The sequence below is a fragment of the Enhydra lutris genome, unplaced genomic scaffold (assembly GCF_002288905.1).
Source record: "Enhydra lutris kenyoni isolate GAN:26980312 unplaced genomic scaffold, ASM228890v2 scaffoldscaffold4, whole genome shotgun sequence".
NCBI classification, from domain to species: domain Eukaryota; kingdom Metazoa; phylum Chordata; class Mammalia; order Carnivora; family Mustelidae; genus Enhydra; species Enhydra lutris.
The window spans coordinates 13722179-13741302 of NW_019154088.1; the positions used below are offsets into that span (position 1 = coordinate 13722179).

Genomic DNA, 19124 nt, shown 5'->3' on the forward strand with positions numbered 1-19124 from the left:
GGAATAGGTTAGATTGACACTAGGTCACCTGCCAACCTCAAGAAAACTTCAGTGCCACGAGGTATACTGTAAAACACACACAATCCACAACCTTTCCGCATACCCCTTTTAGGTACTAGTTTGGCTCCAAGAAACCCAAAGGGTTAGCTAATGAAGTCCTTAAATTCTGAAGAGTCAAGCATGCTACCTTCTGGTGCGCCTGCTTGTTTTGTGTCTAAGAACCACAGTCCTGGAAGTTGTAGATATCTAGCAAGATAAAACAGTTTTATTAAAAATAACCTAGAATAGGGGCACCTGGGTGGCTCAGTCAGTTAAGTGTCTCCCTTCGACTCGGGTCATGATCCCAGGGTCCTGGGATTGAGCCCCTCATCAGGCTCCCTGCTCAGCAGAAAACCTGCTTCTCCTTCTCCCACTCCCCCTGCTTGTGTTCCCTCTCTCTGTGTGTCTCTCTTTGTCAAATAAATAAGTAAAATCTTAAAAAAAAAAACACACAAAAAAAAACCCAAAACTAGAATTACAGAGGTCACTATGGGAAATGTTCAATTAGACAAACTTGTTCATTTAAGAAGTACGCTTGAAAGCAAAGTTTCCCAAATTAAACAGAATGGGATGCCTATTTTATTTTTATTTAAAAAATTTTTGTTTTACTTGAGACAGAGAGATAGAAAGCACAAGGGAGGAGGAGGGTCATAAAGAGAGGGAGAAGCAGGCTCCCCATCGTGCAAGGAGCAGGGCTTGATCCCCGGATCCTGAGACCATGACCTGAGCCAAAAGTAGACACTTAACTGACTGAGCCACGAAGTGTGCCTATTTTTTTTTTTTAAGATTTTATTTATTCATTTGAGAAAAAGAGCATGAGCCAGGGAGGGAGAAGCTAGAAAGAGAGGGAGAAGCAGGCTCCCTGCTGAGCAGGTAGCCCAAACTGGGGCTCGATCCTAAGACCCCTGCATTCATGACTTGGGCCAAAGACACACACTTAGTGGACTGAGCCACCTGGATGCCCACTGATTAAAAAGAAAAAAATTTTAAGACCTTCTCCCCTAAGCTAAATGTACCCAGAGGAAAAGAAGAAAAACGAAAAATGTTCGTTTCATTGAGAAACGAAAAATGACTCTCTGTGTTTTACAAATCTAGTTGGTACAGGACCAGAAGTGTGGTTCCGAAAACAATTTGAAGACCAATCCTTTTACCAATCCCAAAACCTCCCTTATTCATCTCAAAAGGCTTTGTAAGTATTGAAAAATTCTGGCCTGAAGAGAAGGAAAGTCCTTCTAGAAAGCGTTTGCATTCCCCCCACCACCCCATACCTTCATACTAAATACAGTGTCCTGCCTCGTCTTTTCTAGTAATTCTTAATCTAGTCCATCTCCTTAAAATGCAAATTCCAGGGAAGTAATACTTACCAAGTAAAAACAAGAGGGAAAGTCTACTTAAAACTTGACTTGCCAAGGACAGATACAAATCTTAAGGGTCTTCTTCACAAATCTAGCTAGCTATTGGTCTGTCTATCGATCTATCTATCTGTTTATCCATTATTATTTTTTTGTTTTTCAAGGAGTTGATTTGGGCAGACCTGGGGACAGGGAGTTCTGCCTCTAAATGAAGGTTTTAGGTCTCTTGGTGGTGAAGCATGGCTTGTGCTGGCAAGGTAGGACCTCGTGGCGTAGCAGGAATTTGATCTTGAAGTCTTGGAAGTGCTTGACTGCCGTTAGGCGGTGCTTGCTGGCTCCAGTCTCTTCTGCCTTAGTGATCTGTATCAAGTGGACCTGGGCACAGTGCCAGACACCCATGTCTTGGTAGGACTGGGTGACAGCACCCACAGTGTTCAGGTCCCGGTACTGCTGGTGGGTGTTGTGAGGGTCGCTGTGGGAATCATACTACAGCCAGAGGCCACAGTTCTTCACCCATAAGGGGGATTTCTTGAACACCCGTCCACAGTGGGCAATTTCCCTTGAAGACTTCTTCTTCTCCTTCTGAGACACAAAGTGATGAACAATAGAAGAAGAAAAATGTTCACTTTGAGCCCCAAAGGCTGACCTAAAGACTGCATAGTTTGGACAAGGATCAGATAGGGGCTGGCCGCTACATTCTTTTTTTTTTTTTTTTTTAGAGTTTATTTATTTAACAGACAGAGATCACAAGTAGGCAGAGAGGCAGGCAGAGAGAGAGGGGGAAGCAGGCTCTCCACTGAGCAGAGAGCCCGATGTGGGGCTCGATCCCAGGACCCTGAGATCATGACCTGAGCCGAAGGCAGAGGCTTTAACCCACTGAGCCACCCAGGCGCCCCTGGCTGCTACATTCTTAAAAGGTCTCAGGACTGCCTGTACATCTCATCAATGGGGAATATTGAGCTGAATGATAAGTGCCAAAGAAATCTTGCAAAAGTAGAGGTAGAAATCTGAAGAAGACATTTACACTCTTAACACTTCCTGCATGTCCCCTCCCCCACGGAGCACTAAGCATTTTGTCACCAGCTTCATACGGGAAAAAGGCAGCTCTTTCTGCCTACGGGTCCTGATCCCACACCACTTAAATAAACTTACTAAGTTGTTAAACAACATCAAACATCTCAAGAATTCTTTCTTGACCATCACGCTCAACAATCCCACAACGAAAGTACCAGAAGTGGCCTGGGCAACAATATGATGAGGTACAAAGATATGTATGCAATGGGGGGGGGGGGGGAGAGGGCTGCATTTGGGGGTGGGGAGGCAGTGCCCCTCACCTTGTACTCTTGAAATGATACCTGAGGCCTTCATGGTGCACTCTCTGCTCTTGCCCCACTCACGAAAGGCCATAGTATATTTTTAAAAAGCTTTAGCCAGGGCACCTGTGTGGCTCAGTTGGTTAAGAGTCTGTCTTCAGGTTAAGTGTCTATCTTCCACTGGGGTTATGATCTCAGGGTCCTTATATGAACATTAAATGTAAAACTTTTTTTTAAAAAAGATTTTATTTGATAGAGAGAGATACTCAGAGAGGAAACACAAGCAGGGGGAGTGGGAGAGGGAGAAGCAGGCTTCCTGCTGAGCAGGGAGCCCAACGCAGGGCTCAAATCCAGGACCCTGGGATCATGACTTGAGCTGAAGGCAGATGCCCAATGACTGAGCCACCCAGATGCTCCAAATATAAAACTTTTATCTATATGGGTTTACTGCCAAATAATTTTGTTATCTCTTCTAAGATCTATCAACAAAAAAATGGCTTAAAATAATGACTGACTTTAATGTTTCATGAGGTTTTTGTAAGCAATCTAACTATAATTGTTAAAAACAAGTGGATTAAATAAAAAGATTCAGGTAAGAGGTCAGGTCTCTCTCCAACAATAGTTTCCCCCAATTTTTTTGGCAACTTAAAATCTTAAAAGTTTTGGGGTGCCTGGATGGCTCAGTGGGTTGGAGCCTCTGCCTTCGGCTCGGGACATTGTCTCAGAGTCCTGGGATAGGGCCCTGCATTGGGCTCTCTGCTCCGCAGGGAGCCTGCTTCCTCCCTCTCTCTCTGCCTGCCTCTCTGCTTACTTCTGATCTCTGTCTGTCAAATAAATAAATAAAATCTTTAAAAAAAAAATTCTTAAAAGTTTTGCTAAGAGTTAAACTAAATTCATTAAACACCTAGATTATGTCCAAATAAGACAAATACTAGAATACTAATTACTAAACATAGGTTTATCTACTTTAGGCTTTCTATTAAAGAGAAATTAAAATTATTTGAATATGTTACTTTTAGATAAATTGAAGACATATGCTTCTAAAAATTTTAAATATTCATTAATTTGCAAATGTAAAAAATTATATGACAGACTGAGTGCAATCTCTTAGTTTTCAGTGTGTCAAGGAGGAAGAATTTTCTTTACCCCCTGAGGTCCTTTTAGCTGGACTAAGAACCAAACTGACATGTGACACATAAACAGGAGAAAATCTAGTTTAATGCTATATGTACAGGCATTTCCACACAGACATGGAAATTCCAAAGACAGTGAGGCAGCATGATGTTTGTATAAGCTAAGGAGAAGGGTAGAGTCTAGGATACAAAAGGGAGAAAGACCATTAGCAGGAAGGTGAGAGGAGATGCTGGAAAACAAAAGCTCCCCTGTGATGGAGCTAGCTTATTTAGGTAAAGAGACTCTGTTAAAAGCTCTCTTCCTAGTACAAGCAGGCGGTCAAGGGAGACCTAAAGAGTTTTTCCCGAGTCTTCTGGGTTTTAATCGCTTTTAACTCAAAATAATGTTCATGCCAAAGTGTCCTGTCTTAGGGGGACCTGCCCTTGGCCCCCACAATTAGAAACCAAGGTTTCAAAGGGTTAAAAATTCTAATTAATATGTAATTAAAACTACTAAAAATAGTAAGAGAAACATCTCCCTATGCCAGGAAAATGAGAGATATTTTCAGTCATAACAACAATGATAATAATTTAGAGGCCCCTTTTAGGCAACAAGCTGGAACAAGGCAAACAGGTTCATAACATGACCCTCCTCGAAGTTGTCACAGGCCCTAACTGTTCAGTGACCAGACATAGTTCTTAAGATTACCAAAAAAGGGAAAATTCCGTATGTTCTCATACCTACTCACTCTACCCTATAACTGTGGTCCTTCATCACTGCCCTGTCACAGTGTCTCCTTTGCTGTCCTGCCGGCCACTGCCTTGAGGCCGTGTATTCAATAAACTTCCGTCTCTTTTGTTCTGCCTTGGGTGAATCCTTTCACCCCATGCACCACCAGCCCCGACCTAACTGGGATGTCCCACAAATAATGGTAATAGTAGTCATAACAACAACAACAGCAATAATTTTGTCCTAAAATGAAGTTGTTTTGAAATGAAAACACAGTGTAACTGTGCTCCCAGCCCTTTAAAAAGGCCACATACTTCTAATCCACTGACCTGGGTCCTCTAGCGTATAGCCTGACTAATCAATCATAGCTTCTTTGAGATTGCAACACAACACTGACCCTGGGGAAACAAGGAACAAGGCATTCCTAGAAGATCAAGGTGGGCCACATTAGTAAACAGCCTTTCCTAATGCTGGCAAGTCCACTTGGGCTCACGCTAAGAATGCTTCCCCAGCACATCAATCCTACCACTTCTCAGTGCCTTCCCCTTAAAAACTCCGTGCTTGGCTGGAGACTTGGAGACCGTCTTTGGACATTAGTCCACCATCTTCCCAGGCTGCTTGGCCTCATGAGTAAAACAACCTTTCCTTCTTTTTTTTTTTTTTCTTCTAAGATTTATCTATTTATTATTTTTTTTCTTTTAAAGAATTTATTTATTTGTTTGACAGACAGACATCACAAGGAGGCAGAGAGGCAGGCAGAGAGAGAGAGGAGGAAGCAGGCTCCCTGCTGAGCAGAGAGCCTGACGTGGGGCCCCATCCCAGAACCCCGGGACCACCACCAGAGCCAAAGGCAGAGGCTTCAACCCACTGAGCCACCCAGGCACCCCCTATTTATTTTTTTAGAGAGCAAGTGACCACACAAGCAGTGGGAGGGGCAGAAGGAGAGAGAATCCCAGGCAGACTCTGCACGCAATGTGGAGCCCCTCAAAGGGCTCCATTTTAGGGCCCTGAGATCATGACCTGAGCCAAAACTGAGTCAGTTGCTTAACTGACTGAGCCTCCCAGGTGCCCCTAGCAACCTCTCCTTTCTGACCAACACTTGTCTCTCAATTACTGGCTTTCGAGGTTGAGCAGCTGAACTTGGGTTTTAGTAACAATGGGACAGGATTGTTATAGGATCAGAATATAGAAAACAAAAATCAGTGGCTTATTAAAAAAAAAAAGAAATCCTAAAAAAATTTTAATGTGTGGTCAAGCTGGCTAAGATTAAAATAAATTTAATAAAAATAATGTTTTTCTTTCAGAATTAAACCAGTACAAAGTTAAAATTTGGTTTTATCTCTGTTAAAAGAACGAAGTTTTCTTGGACTTTTAGTCTGCCTTTTTTTTTTTTTTTTTTAAGATTTTATTTATTTATTTGACAGAGAGAGAGAGATCACAAGTAGGCAAAGAGGCAGGCAGAGAGAGAGGAGGAAGCAGGCTCCCTGCCGAGCAGAGAGCCCGATACAGGGCTCGATCCCAAGACCCTGAGATCATGACCTGAGCCAAAGGCAGAGGTTTAACCCACTGAGCCACCCAGGCGCCCCTAGTCTGCTTTTGATGAGATTTTGTAAGTTTCTTTACCCTATAAGTATCATTTCATAATGATCCATGATCCTATTTAGATAAGTGCTTGCAAACCTTTTTTTTTTTTTAAAGATTTTATTTATTTGTCTGAGAGAGGGAGAGAAAGCGAGCACAGGCAGGCAGGCAGAGGCAGAAGGGAGAAGCAGGCTCCCCGCCAAGCAAGGAGCCCAATGTGGGACTCGATCCCAGGACACTGGGATCATGACCTGAGCCGAAGGCAGCTGCTTAACCAACTGAGCCACCCAGGCGTCCCTTTTTTTGACATTTTTAACAAACTTCCCCAAATCAAATTCTTTTTTTTTTCAAATGATTTTATTTATTTATTTGAAAGAGGGAGAGAGTGCACAAGAGGGGGGGAAGGTCAGAGGGAGAAGCACTATGCGATAGGGGACTTGATCCAGAGACGCTGAGATCGTGACCTGAGCTAAAGGCAGACCCTTAACCAACTGAGCCACCCAGGCCACCCCTCCAATCACATTCTTTTAAAAAAAAGTCTTTTTGACCTGAAATATTCCAAAAGAGTTTTAAAACCAATTAGGCTTATTTACTATGTAAATTTGCATAGAAAGTATTGTCAAATAAAGAGTACTATGCCTTCTTTATATTTGTAAGATTATGGCACATGTACACAAAGTCCATTCTGCTGTACACACGGCCCCTTATTGCCACACTTTTGCCATCGTAATGTCCTTGTGTTATGGCAGCAGTCTGCAACTGAAAAAAATTAGTATTAAAATAGACACAGAGTGGTTATAAATTCAATAAACAGTCAGGGCTATGAGAAGCCCAAGACAGCTGCTTGCTTCTTTCTGGCTCCTTGACAAACCCCATTCTTCGGTTTTTGCATTCCTTCCCCATCCATAGTATATTTAAGATGACTCAGATTATGAATAGACAAAAGTGTGGAGACTTCTGTAGAATTTTAACATCTGCAATTGGACTTTATTAAGCTGCCACTTAGTAGGAGTTATCAGTGTGTACTTGTTACTGTATTTGTGTTTTTTCTGGATGGGCTAAAACGTTTCCTTGCTACAAGGCTGACGCCCTCACAGTAAAACAAAACAAAACAACTGTTAAAAGCAGTGTTTCCTATTTGGGTTATACTTTCCATCATCTCTAGGGATCAAGGCACCCATTCACTGGACAAATCATAGGAGCCTTAACAAAACCTTACAAAACTCTAGAAATTCTATCAGTATACAACCTTCTTTGGATCCCTGCTGTTTTATGCCAATATGAGCGGTTGCTATAAATCTCTAATGTTTTATGCTCAAGCCTGTCATCAACAGGTTAAGAAGCCTTCTTGGATCCTAATGAAAGGAAACCTGCCAGTTATAGTCTAGAGCCTATTAATTTGGTATTGTAAAACATCATCAGAGGTAAACAGCCCTCAGGCCATTAAAGGGATCCTCCCAAGTGCTCCTGACCACCGACACTGCTCCAAAATGAAAAGATGTGGGAGATCTCTAAATCAAATTGACCCGGAAGAAGAGTAGCTGACATCCATGTGTAGACTACTTCCCAAGACGTCAGATCGAGACATCACACTTTAAGCATAAAACCCTTTCTCTTTCTTCTCCCGTCCTTTTCTGGTACTGGCCCAAAAGGATGGCATCCTCAGCTGTATCTCCCAGGTCATTGCTAAGGAGGGATGGTAACCTCTTTTATTTCAGGCTAGGAAAAGAATCTACCTGTGCCTCTAATTTTCAGAAGCAAAATAAGACCTCTTGTAACTGAACAAACATTAGTTTGCTCCTTTGGTGAGTCACAGAGAGAAACTATACCAGATGGAGATGTCACATAAAATAAACTTTATTTGCAGTAAATACAGAGATCATGGGGATCCTTGTACATAGAGGTGGACATAAAATTATGTGTGTGTGTCTGAAGGAAACACACCTATCCGTACATTGTATGTTAGGTCAATGAGGCTTATGCGCTCCTTGTGCAGAGATTTTGGCATTATAATGAGGTAAAGGTAAGCGTCATTGCTCTGTGTGTCACTCCATGGTCCATTTGCACAGGTGTGAGTTGAGGGTTGAGCTTGAACTGTTCTGGGTGGTCTGGGCCAGCTGGAGGTCTTGTCAAGGCAGCCATTATTGCTTAAAGGTCAGTTTCAGTTTCCAGCATGGGATGCCATGCCTCCTAAGGTCTCTTGCCCAAGTTAAGAGAAAAGCTGGAAAGAAGAACGTAAGGAGGGGCGCCTGGGAGGCTCAGTGGGTTAAAGCCTCTGCCTTCAGCTCGGGTCATGATCCCAGGGTCCTGGGATCGAGCCTCGCGTCGGGCTCTCTGCTTGGCGGGGAGCCTGCTTCCTCCTCTCTCTCTGCCTGCCTCTCTGCCTACTTGTGATCTCTGTCTGTCAAATAAATAAATAAAATCTTAAAAAAAAAAAAAAAGAAGAAGAACGTAAGGAAAAATGTGGGACAAAAGTTGGTGTCTATAAGCAGGTGGGAAGTATAAGTCAGGTTTTGGGGTCTAGCTGGTGACAGTCTCGTTGGTTGCTCTTCTAAACTGATGTTGTTAAGTTAAAAAGGACACTTCTTTTGATAGGTCCCTATTTCCCTGGTTAGGCATAAACGCAAATTGAAGCATTGATCAAAAACTTCTCCTTAAGGTGCCTGGATGGCTCAGTCATTAAGCATCTGCCTTGGGCTCAGGTCATGATCCCAGGGTCCTGGGATTGAGCCCTGCATTGGGCTCCCTGCTCTGCGGGAAGCCTACTTCTCCCTCTCCCACTCCCTCTGGTGTGTTCCCTCTCTCACTGTGTGTCTCTCTGTCAAATAAATAAATAAAATCCTTAAATAAAAACAAAACCCCCCCCCAAAAAAAACCACACACACAAAAACTTCTCCTTAATCCTTAAAATCATTACAAAGTCTGCTGCTAAAGCAATAGCTGCCCCACACAAATCTTTAGACTCTCTGGTTAAATTGTCCTGAATAATAGAAGAGCCCTTAAAAAAAAAATAACAGAAGAGCCCTTATCATTTAGCTCATCAAGGAGGTCTCTGTGCAGGGTCCAACACCACGTGCTAGGCCTGGATTTACCCTCCTGGGGAAGTTAAAACTGTTTGGCTTAAAAAAGGGAACTCTTCCCAAGGGGTCTTTCTCTGGCTTATCTGATTTTGATTGCATAGGTCCTTGGGACTGTGGCTCTAAAGCACATTCCAAGTATTGGGAATTCCCCTGCTTATAGTAATCCTAATAATCTGGGGCATTGTATTCTCTCAAAAGCCTTAAATAGTTTATAGTTGCTAACCACCAAGCAAATGCTCTCCCTAAGGGTGGAACATGTAAGGCATGAGGAAAATACCCAACTTAAAGACTGTGAACCAGAAACCATGACCTATATCACAAAGGCTAAATTTTAAAAAGTTAGGAGTTATGGATACCACACAAAGGGGCAACAGAACCTGGGAACTGCAGAGCAATAGCTGAGAGTGGTGCTAAGGCCATCGTGTTTGATCACATCTCAAAGTGGGATGTGATTGAGAAGGAAAAATTGTTAAAAAAGGGAAAATCGAAGGCCCCAAATGGTGTCACTTAGACAGAGTTCCCAAACCAGAGCCTAATACCCAATCTAATGGCAGTTTCAACCTCCTAAACAAACGTGGCCTTCACCAGTCAGTCAGGAAATGTTTCTTTCCATCAGTGCCAAGGAGTCTGTCACCTGGGTCCTCTCCATCCTCCCAAAGAAAGATGAGGTAACGTAAACGAGAAGACCCCTGGCTTTCCCCCTAGCAAACAGCTTCCTCTGGAACAGTCCTTTTGTTTTGCTAGTAACCTTCTTGTCCCCACCCTCTGTCTGTAAAAATCTTTCCATTTTGGACACCTCTTCAGAGTACCTCTCTGCTGGCTAGATGGGGTGCTGTCTGACCCATGAATTGTTGACCAAAGCCAATTAGGTCTTCAAATTTACTTGGTTGAATTTTGTTACTTAACAGGCCTGAGGGCAACCAGACTGGCAAAATCCTGCTGTAGTTACTGACATTAAGGAATTAGTTCTGCCAAGTTTATGATGAAATACAGACAGATTATATTTATCTCTTTATGTAAATTAAATTAGAGTTCATTGTTCCCCATGAGAACACATAACAGAGACTTTTCCAAAACCTTACAAAGGAAAATGACTCTTTAGCTGTGTTAAAAGTTAAACTGAGGCATATTAAATATTTTCAGAGCTTATTTGAGCAGAAATCAATTTGAATCGGGCAGCATCCAGTCTAGCAGACAGAAAGGAACATCAAGGAGCTGTACAAAATGAAAGACTTTCACAGGCAGAAAGGAGCAGGAACTGGGAATTTATAGTGGTGAGAAAGCAGATTGCTTACTGTTTATTGCTTATTGCAAAGTTACTTTCCTTTAGGAGATGGTAGAGGTCTCCCAGGCACATGGCCTAACTAGTGCTCACCAGGTGGTTTCTGATTGACTGGTTTAAACTTCCATTTCTGGGAGAGCCAAAAATGTATTTACATCTGGTTTGGTGACCTGGGGCTTCAGTGCCTTTGTTTGGGGACTGTTGTCTTGTTTTTAACAGCTGTTAATAAAAATTAATGCTTTTAAATGTGCTTTTTCATCTAGTATATTAAATGAGCAGTTTAGAAAAACAACTTAAAAGATGAAGGTAAGTGAATAAATTTAAAGATGTCACTTTCATAAGATAATTTAAAACATGTTGATAGGAAATTTATAGGAAGGCCAAAGACTAGGGCAATAATTTTAAAATAACTTGATTCATTGGATTTAAAAAAAAAAGATTTTATTTATTTATTTATTTGAGAGAGAGAGCATGCAAGGGTAGGGAGGGGCAGAGGGAGAGGGACAAGCAAACTCGGTATTAGGCATGTCTTGACATGGGGCTCAATCCCACCATCCTAAGATGATGACCTGAGCCAAAGCCAAGAGTCAGACATGCTTAATTGACTGAGCCACCCAGGTGCCATGATTCACTGGAATTTTTTTTTTTTTTTTAAGATTTTATTTATTTGTCTGAGAGAGAGAGAGATAAAGAGAACTCACACAAGCAGGGGGAGGGAGAAGCAGCCTCCCTGCTGAGCAGGGAACCTGGTGCAGGACTCGATCCCAGGACCCTGGGATCATGACCAGAGCCCAAGGCAGAGGCTTAACCAGCTAAGCCACCCAGAAGCCCCTCTGACTTCTTTTCCTGATAAAAAACAAACAAACAACAACAACAACAACAAAAAACAAACCAGAGGCACTGAGAGGTTAAGTGCCTTAATTCAAATCTATAACTGATATAGTTGATATCTGTTGCTTTGGTTGGGCCAATTTCCTTCCTCCTTTTGGTAATAGGACTGTAATTTTCCTTTAAGGAATTACTCCTGTGCCTTTCTAGAACTCCTAACAGGACTGTCACCAAGGGGCTCCTCCTCTCTCCATTACACGTGACCCACACTGGCATATCAGGATCTTCTACAGCCTCTGGAAGCAGAGACTGATATACAGGTAGGTATTGTGATCCAAGTAATGCAAGGTGTTTTTGTTTTTGTTTTCAACAGAGTGAAATAAGTGAATTCTAGGAGTGAGTTGGCTTCACTTGAGAACTGTAAGAATTGTGAAAACCTGGAGCTGTTTTCCAGAGAGAACTGCTGGAGTGAAGCCAATATGGAGGAAAGTCCAGTGGAGAATGAAAGAGAGAGGGAGAAAGATATTCTTGATTTCATTTGGGGAAATGAATACAGCTATCCCTGAAGCCAGATCAACTCCTGGATTTTATTTTCTTTCTTTCTTTATTTGATAGAGACACAGCGAGAGAGGGAACACAAGCAAGGGGAGTGGGAGAGGGAGAAGCAGGTTTCCAGAGCAGGGAGCCTTATGCGGAGCTTGATCCCAGGACCCTGGAATCATAACTTGAGCCAAAGGCAGATGCTTAACGATTGAACCACCCAGGCGCCCCTAACCTGGATTTTCAAGTTCAGTGAGTTCATAAATTCCTTGTTCGGCTTGGTAAATTTGGACTAATTCACTTGCAATTTAAAAAAATCCTAATACAGCTAATAAAAGTCTTAGTTATGATTGAAACACATCTTTTGACATCACATCCTTTGCTATATCCACTGCTGCATATTTCAGAAAGGTACCCCACGCATAAATGTCAAAAAGGATCAGGTGCTATTGTAGGAGACTTGAGAAACTGCCCTCTTTTCGAGGAGACAACCTGCCCTCTGTTCTACATTCTGTTCAAGTTTTCATTTTTTTGAAACATTTTACGTATTTATTCATGAGAGATGGGGGAAGGGGCAGCCAGGGAGAGACAGTGAGAGAGCGAGAGAGCAGCAGGCAGAGCAGCAGGCAGAGGGAAAAGCAGGCTCCGCTTGGAGCAGGGAACCCGATGCAAGACTTGATCCCAGGACCCTGGGACCAGGACCTAAGCCAAAGGCAGAAGCTTAACCACACCTAGGCGCCCAAGTTTTCATTACTTGAAATTTATTTATTTATTTATTTATTTGAGAGAGAGAGAGAGAGAGAGCATGCATGGAAGAGGCAGAAGGTGAGGGAGAGGGGCAAGCAGACTCCCTGCTGACACAATGCGGGGGTTGGTCAGGACCCAGGGATGATGACCGGAGCTGAAGTCAGACACTTAACAGACTAAGCCACCTAGGTGCCCCTCAAATTTTCATTTTTAAAATAATATCAAAAGGATGAGAATACAAGCCACAGACTGGAAGGGAGAAGATATTTGCACAAGACATATCTGATAAAGGACTGTTACTCAACATATACAGAGAACTCTTAAAATTCAACAAGAAAACAAACAACCTGGTTTAAAAATGGGCAAATGGGGCACCTGGGGGGCTCAGTGGATTAAGCCTCTGCCTTCGGATCAGGTCGTGATCTCAGGGTCCTGGGATTGAGCCCCGTCAGGCTCTCTGCTCAGCAGGGAGCCTGCTTCCCTGCCTCTCTCCCCGCCTCTCTGCCTACTTGTGATCTCTGTCTGTCAAATAAATAAAATCTTTAAAATAAATAAATAAATAAATAAATAAATAAATGGCAAAAGATCTAAATAGAACTTTCACCAAAGAAGATAAACAGAAGCAAATAAGCATATGAAAATATCAACATCAGGGGTGCCTGGGTGGCTCAGTGGGTTAAGCCTCTGCCTTCGGCTCAGGTCATGATCTCAGGGTCCTGGGATCAAGCCTGAATCGGGCTCTCTGCTCAGCAGGGAGCCTGCTTCCCCCTCTCTCTCTTCCTGCCTCTCTGCCTACTTGTGATCTCTCTCTGTCTATCAAATAAATAAATAAAATCTTTAAAAAAAATCCATATCATATGTTATTAGGAAATACAATTTAAAACAACTATGAGATACCTCTATACAGCTATTAGAAGGCCAAAATCCATAACACAAACATCGCCAAATGCTTGTGACGATGTGCAGAATAAAAACTCTCATTCATTGCCAGTGGGAATACAAAATGGAACAGCCCCTTTGGAAGACAATTTGGCAGTTTCTTAAAAAACGAAACACTCTTACCCTACAGTCCAGTAATCTTGTTCCTTGGTATTTAGCCAAAGGAGTTTAATGACTTAGGTCTACACAAAAATCTGTCCACAGATACCAGCTTTATGCATAATTGCCAAAACTTGGAGGTAACCAAGATGTTCTTCCATAAGTGAATGGATAAAGTGTGATACATCTGAAATGGATTAAAGTTGAACAAAAATCACAATGGCCGCACTAAGGCTTCAGCAAAGCTCGATTTTAAAGTAGTCTTTTTCCTCCCTTCTGCAAACCTCCCCTCCTCCCTTCTTAGCCTTTTGTTTCAAGAAGCAGGTGCCAACCCTCAAGACAAGCGGAAGGAGGCCAGTAGCATGTAAGCACTTCCTGTCACAACCAGCTAGACCCTGTATTTCCTTATAAAAGCCTCAGCTCCTGCCTCTAGGTGGGCTTGCAGGTTTTGAAGGCCATGGCTTGCTGCAGCCTTCCTGGCCAGTCAGAGCAATAAAGCTCTTGTGCCTCTTTATCCCAAACTTTGTCTTCACCTTTTATTTTGGCTCTGAAGCATGGAGGTTGGTTTTTGACAACACATCTAGACCATGAAATATTACTCTCTGCCAAAAAGAAATGAGTCACCGAGCCACAAAAAGACATGGAGGAAACTTAAATGCATATGACAGCATGAAAAAAGACAATCTGAAAATGCTACATACTGTATGATTCCAAATATATGAAGACAAACTGTAGAGTAACAAGATCAGTGATTGCCAGGGTTTGGGGGAGGGATGGATGACTATGCAGTGCACAGAGAATTTTTAGGGCAGTTCAACTCCCCTGTATGATACTAATAGTAGTGGATACATGTCATTATATATTTGTGCAGTCCTACAGAATATACAACACAAACAGTGAATCTTAATGAAAACTACTGGATGGGGAGTGGGTTTTTAAAAAATTTACTCTCAATTTTGCTGCAAACCTAAAATCTCTCTCAAAATAGTTTAGGGGTGCCTGGCTGGCTCAGTTAGTGGAGTGTGTGACTCCTGATCTTAGGGTTGTGGGTTCGAGCCCCATGTTGGGTATGGAGATTACTTAAAAACAAAATCTTTAAAAATAAATAAATAAAAATAAAATACAGTCTATTTAAAACATTTCAAAATCCATTGCTTTTGACCTCTGCATATATCTTAGAAACATCTGGTGGCAAGGTTAAGAGAATGTGTTGGTGAAATAATCCATGCCTAGTGCAAGGAAGGAACTGTTCACCTTAAAAAGAAAACTTGTCAGTTATTTTACCAGCAAAAAATGAGTTTATGCAGGAATAACAAAGACTTGCAATGGGAGGCGTACACACTACATCAAAAACCAAAGGCAAATCCAACAAAGAAGAATGTTACTTTATGGAGAAGGAGGAGGAAATTGGATCGTTTTGAGTACCAGTCCCTTGGAGGAAAGCAAAAGTTCAGTGTGAGGAGTTTCTCATTGGCTGAATTGCAGCAGTAGTTGATTTCTTATAGGAGAGGCAGTGTACATTTTTCTCTGTTGGGGCGTGTAATTGATTCTTCCTGTTGAAGATTCTTCTGTTGGGACCTATAATTGACAATTCTTCCTGTAACTGAGTAGTAATGTTCTCCCTTTCTAGTCTCCTGACTTTACTTTAGTCAAGTTTTTCTTTATTAATTTTCATAGAATGATGGAAAGTGCAGCAGACTTGCACCGAGTGGAAATATTTTAGCACTTTGTGACTATAAAAGAATATTTCTCATGTAAATATATGAGAAAAGTGGTTAAAATTGCTTGAGCAACCTTTTAGATTGATTAGCCATAGGTAAGATGGTGAACTAGTTTTCCTTAGTACCACAACTTCTCTGATTTCCTATCTTCGGTTCCTTCCTTCCTTTCTATTTTTTAAAAGATTTTGTTTACTTCAAAGTAATCTCTATGCCCACTGTGGGGCTCAAACTCACAACCCTGAGATTAAGAATAGCATACTCTACCAAATGAACCAGCCAGGCACCCCTCCTTCCTTCCTTTTTTATTATTTTGTGAGCATATACCTTGTGTGAGTGTGTTCAAATTTGCTATGCTTTAATCCACCAGAACTAAAAGGTCATGGGCTGTAATGTCTTTCTCCTGTTTATCTTTTTTTTTATCATCCCTTTTCTCTGTAGGCCCTGGTTCCTACATCTTTTTCACTCAAATCTTTTTCTTTTTTTTTTTTCTTCAAGATTTTATCTATTTATTTGAGAGAGAGAGACGGAGAGAGCATGGGGGGTGGTGCAGAGCAGAGGGAGCAGCAGACTCCCCACTGAACAGGAAGCCCATTAAGGGGCTCAATCCCAAGACCATGGGATCATGACCTGAGTCAAAGGCAGACAAGGCAAGACAGCAGAGCCACTCAAACACCCCCTCACTCAAATCTTTTTTGTCCCCTCTCCTCCATTTTTCTTTCGTTTTTGGAAAAGGATGGAGAAAAATAAAGGGGAAGATGAAGCAAATCCTGTGAGAGAAGTAGGTCAAACTGGGAGTAGATTTGTCAATCTTAGAGCATTCTAAATATAGGACATTATTGATCAATAAAAGGAATAGAAAGTCTTATTGTATGAACATTTTTTTCTTTACCTGAATCCCCTACCTACCTATTCCTTTTCAGTTAGCAAAAATAAGGATGTAAGAAAATTTAAGGAAAACCACAAAATTGAGATGAATAGATGGTTTTGATGGATTACATTATATTTGCTCCTTCTCTTTTGGATTTTAGGGACCAATGGGCATGTTTTCCTTTTGCTATGAATACATACAGTATTTAACTCTTTCTGGACATCATTTCTTTGGACCAACTTCTTCAGAACTATATGACTACATTTCATGTTATCTTTTGTCTTCTTAAGTTATTTTGTTCTAAAAGACTATACAACACCTTTTTCCTGTTAGGTTCTTTAGGTTCTTCTATTAACTGTTGAATCTGTGTTAGTTTTGTTTTCCCCAAAGCCAGCATCTTGAGGTCCTTGAGTCTGAAGTATTGTTTTGTCACTTGTGGTGTTTTCTTCTTATTGGAAGGCTTTACTATTTTTTCTCTGCACATTACATTTTATCTGACCTTCAAGGTTTGGCTTAAGTTCATTTCCTCTTTTAAGTTTTAAAAATTTCTCTACTTACTTCCCAATTGTGTCCTATACAACTGTGCATTTGTGGTTGGCTGAATATTGGCCCCTGCCCCCAAAGATGTCCACTTTCAATTCTCTAGAATCTGTGACAGAGATTTACGCGGCAAAAAGTACCCTGCAGATGTGGTTAAATTAAGGACTTTAAGATTGGAGAAGTTATCTTAGGTTATTCAGGGGGGCTTAATGTCATCGTAAGGGTCCTTCTGAGATGGAAGCCAGAGGATCAGGGTGGGAGAAGAGGTGATTCTACAATGGTAGTAGAGGGAGAAAAGGCAATGAGATGTGGGGCCAGGAGTCAAGTAATGAAGGCAATCTCTAAAGCTGGAAAAGACAAGGAAGCATATTCTTCTTCAGACCCTCCAGAGTAACCAACCCTACCAACAGCCTGATTTTAGCCCGCTGAGGCCCATTGTGAACTTTTGACCTCCAGAACTGTCAGATAATAAATCTGTATTAAGTTACTGAGTTTGTGGTAATTTGTTATAGCAACAGTAGGAAACTAACATGACATCATTAAACCCTTGACAATCCTCTAGGCCTGCTCCACATAATTTAGCACTTTACTGTCATGTTCTCCAAGCCTACTACATTAAGTGGTAGAATATAAATTCTTGGTGGACAGGAACCAGAATTTCTACCTCTTTTTTTTTTTTTTTAAAACAACCTACAATGTCTAGTCCAATCTTAGGAACTAAGGTATTTGGAATGGATTGAAGCATAAAAGAGAATGGCCCCTTTCTGTCTCCACTGCTGCCATGGTGCCCAAGAAAAAGCTTTTAGTGAAATGGAGCCAAAAAAAAAGAAAAAAGAACCAGCAAGTTCTGAAGCTTACCCTTGACTGCACTCACCCTCTAGAAGATGGAATCATGGATGGTGCCAATTTTTGAGCAGTTTCTGCAAGAGAGAATCAAGGTGACCAAATAAACAGGCTTGGACTTAAAAAAGAAAAGAAGTGAATGAAAGAGCTGGGAATCTCGGTGGAGAGGTTGTAACCATTAAAAGGAGCAAGAGCAAGATTTCTATAACTTCTGAGGTGTCTTTTTCTAAAAGGCATTTGAAATATCTCACCAAAAAATATTGAAGAATAATCAAAGTGATTGGTTATGTGTAGTTGCTAACAGCAAAGAGAGTTATGAATTGCGTTACTTCCAGATGAACCAGGAGAGGGAATAGGAGGAAGACGAGGATTAAAACTCATTTGGAATATTTTGCATGAGTTCTTGAATAAAGAGAGAGGGAGAGAGAGAGAGAGGACAGCCCCTACCAATGGGGAGATGAAAGATATTTTGAAAGACATATATGACTCAATGAACTTACTTTTTCAGCATCAAATTCTAATCTTGTGCTTTGAGCTCTCTCTCTCAAATGCAGTGTTAGGTGCACAGTACCTGCATAATGGAGGGTGGAACACAGTGGATCTTCAACAAACACTTGATGTATTGAGCTGAAATCTGCAGGGGAAGGAAGGAAAAGGAGAAGGAGAAAAGAAAGATGGGTCTGGCAGAAAGTCCTCCTTGTCTCTTTAGCTGACGCCTTTTTTATTAAAGTAAAATGTTGAAAAAGAAACTTCATCAAGGGGCACCTGGGTGGCTCAGTGGGTTAAAGCCTCTGCCTTTGGCTCGGGTCATGATCCCAGGGTCCTGGGATCAAGCCCTGCATCGGGCTCTCTGCTTGGCAGGGAGCCTGCTTCCTCCTCTCTCTCTCTGCCTACCTCTCTGCCTACTTGTAATCTCTGCCTGTCAAATAAATAAAAAAAAAAATCTTAAAAAAAAAAAAAAGAAACTTCATCAAAGTTTCTAACATGGATCTTACCTGAAAGCAAAAGAGAAGAGAGGACAAGATAATAAAAATAGCAGGGTGTGACAGTTTAATTTCATCCTATTAAATTCAAACAACCAGTCTTTTAAAATCAAAGTAATATGGCTTAACACTGTGCTAGGAGATAAAGAGGTTACAGACAACCGTAGGGGACAGGTCTCTTCTAAAGGACCTTAATATGTAGTTGGGATAATACTAATAATCAACTAGGGTGACCAGGCAGTTTATTGCCATCTTGTGTGATTCAGACTTTGGAGATGATAGGTATTTGGAATTTGGCTCTGGACAATCAATACTTCATTCATTCAGTACACATTTATTGAAAATTCATTATGGTTTTCTCTGAGTAAGACTTACTGCTCAGGGTTTAAAATCTAATAAAAAGAAGTTAAAGGAAATAACTCATGAGAATGGATTAAATGCTAAATAGCAAGATGCTTTGTAGTTTAGAAAAGGTTATTACTATAATTCCTGGAAGTTGAAAGGGGAGGGGAATTGTGAATTATTTT

General features: G+C 41.4%; 2 pseudogenes; one reads left to right on the top strand and one right to left on the bottom strand.

The window, feature by feature from the left end:
* Positions 1-1595: 1595 nt before the first annotated feature.
* Positions 1596-2759, bottom strand: LOC111159756 (annotated as a pseudogene).
* Positions 2760-17547: 14788 nt separating this feature from the next.
* Positions 17548-17988, top strand: LOC111160199 (annotated as a pseudogene).
* Positions 17989-19124: the final 1136 nt, after the last annotated feature.